Here is a 2,645-nt window from a genome sequence, read left to right on the forward strand (position 1 = left end):
GCGTTTAACGCTGGGAATTCTGAGGGTGACTTTGAACTCCGGTTTGGGCCATCAAATCTTGGGCAACGCCATTGAGAGCGCGCCAATTGGGCTTCTGTAGCTCCAGAAAATCCACTTCGAGTGCAGGGAGGTCAGAATCCAACAGCATCTGCAGTCCTTTTCAGTCTCTGAATCAGATTTTTGCTCAGGTCCCTCAATTTCAGCCAGAAAATACCTGAAATCATAGAAAAACACACAAACTCATAGTAAAGTCCAGAAAAGTGAATTTTAACTAAAAACTAATAAAAATATACTAAAAACTAACTAGATCATACTAAAAACATACTAAAAACAATGCCAAAAAGCGTACAAATTATCCGCTCATCAGCTTACTTGAAGTTGCTTTCTTGTCGATGTTTTATATTTGCAACTTGAGCACTTAGTTGTGAAGCTTTGAACTTTTAGTTGCCTTGAGAGTGTGATTGCCGTTGTGTGCGGCCGGTGTATGTGTTCCAACTGCACGCACCATTGGAATATACACACCGCCTTGCTTGTAAGTCTCACTATTTTCAAGCTTCCAATTAAGAATTTAGTTTTCTTGACTTTATTAAGTACTTCCTCATTATTCTTAATTTGTTGTTGTCCTATGACCTTGAAATCTTTTGATTTTTTTTAGGATGCGAAAGAAGGGTAAGAAACTGGTCGCCTTACCGGCTGTGCAACCTACAACCCGCGCATCCAGACCATATTTCATGGATTGCCTGAGTGATAACCCAGATATCTTGGTCAACCAGAGAGCCGAGTTCCAATATGACAAGTTTAAGAAAAGGTCAATCCATTGGGAATGGACGCTTAAGGTTCCAAGCAAGTACAAACCGGTCATCTATGAGTGGATTGCCTCACTTCATTGGGAGTTTCTTGAGCAAGACCCAATTGAAGTTAATGAAACCATGGTGTGGGAATTCTATGCCAATTACCAAAGTTGGGAAGCAGAGTTGGTATTCCACCGGGGAAAGAGGTTGGATACATCCAACCGATATCAATAATTCTCAGATTTAATTGTAAAAAGTAAAAGAACATGAAATAAATACTTGTTTTGCAGTAATGGAAAACAGGTTGAGGTTTTGGAGATGCTCTATCTTCTGAATCTCTGCTTTTCTACTGTCTTCTTCTTCAAGCACGCAAGGCTCCTTCCATGGCAAGCTGTATGTAGGGTTTCACCGTTGTCAATGGCTACCTCCCATCCTCTCAGTGAAAATGTTCAACGCGCTCTGTTACAGCACGGCTAATCATCTGTCGGTTCTCAATTAGGTTGGAATAGAATCCAGTGATTCTTTTACCTCTGTCACTAACGCCCAGCCCTCAGGAGTTTGAAGCTCGTCACAATCATTCAATCCTTGAATCCTACTCAGAATACCACAGACAAGGTTTAGACCTTCCGGATTCTCTTGAATGCCGCCATCAATTCTAGCTTATACCACGAAGATTCTGATTAAGGAATCCAAGAGATATTCACTCAATCTAAAGTAGAACAGAGGTAGTTGTGAGGCACACGTTCATAGGTGAGAATGATGATGAGTGTCATGGATCATCACATTCATCAAGTTGAGGAACAAGTGATATCTTAGAATAGAAGCAAGCGTGATTGAATGAAAAACAGTAGTAATTGCATTAATCCATCAAGACACAGCAGAGCTTCTCACCCCCAACCATGGGGTTTAGAGACTCATGCCGTAGAGGATACAATAAAAAACGTGTAATGTGTCATGAGGTACAGATACAATAGCAAAAAGTCCTATTTATGGTGAACTAGTGACCTAGGGTTTACAAGAATGAGTAAATGACGTAAAAATCCACTTCCGGGGTCCACTTGGTGTGTGCTTGTTCTGAGCATTGAAGCTTTCATGTGTAGAGACTTTTTCTGGAGTTAAACGCCAGCTTTTGTGCCAGTTTAGGCATTTAACTCCAACTTTTGTGCCAGTTCCGGCGTTAAACGCTGGGAATTCTGAAGCTGATTTGGAACGCCAGTTTGGGCCATCAATTCTTGGGCAAAGTATGGATTATTATATATTGCTGGAAAGCCCAGGATGTCTACTTTCCAACGCAATTGAGGGCGCGCCAATTGGGCTTCTGTAGGTCCAGAAAATCCACTTCGAGTGCAGGGAGGTCAGAATCCAACAGCATCTGCAGTCCTTTTTCAGCCTCTGAATCAGATTTTTTTGCTCAGGTCCCTCAATTTCAGCCAAAAAATACCTGAAATCACAGAAAAACACACAAACTCATAGTAAAGTCCAGAAAAGTGATTTTTAAATAAAAACTAATAAAAATATAATAAAAACTAACTAAAATATACTAAAAACATACTAAAAACAATGCCAAAAAGCGTATAAATTATCCGCTCATCACAACACCAAACTTAAATTGTTGCTTGTCCCCAAGCAACTGAAAATCAAATAGGATAAAAAGAAGAGAATATACTATAGACTCCAAAATATCAATGAAACTTAGCTCCAATTAGATGAGCGGGACTAGCAGCTTTTTGCCTCCGAACAGTTCTGGCATCTCACTTTATCCTTTGAGGTTCAGAATGATTAGCATCTATAGGAACTCAGAATTCAGATAGTGTTATTGATTCTCCTAGTTAAGTATGTTGATTCTTGAACACA

Source organism: Arachis duranensis, chromosome 6, assembly GCF_000817695.3.
Source record: "Arachis duranensis cultivar V14167 chromosome 6, aradu.V14167.gnm2.J7QH, whole genome shotgun sequence".
Taxonomy (NCBI): domain Eukaryota; kingdom Viridiplantae; phylum Streptophyta; class Magnoliopsida; order Fabales; family Fabaceae; genus Arachis; species Arachis duranensis.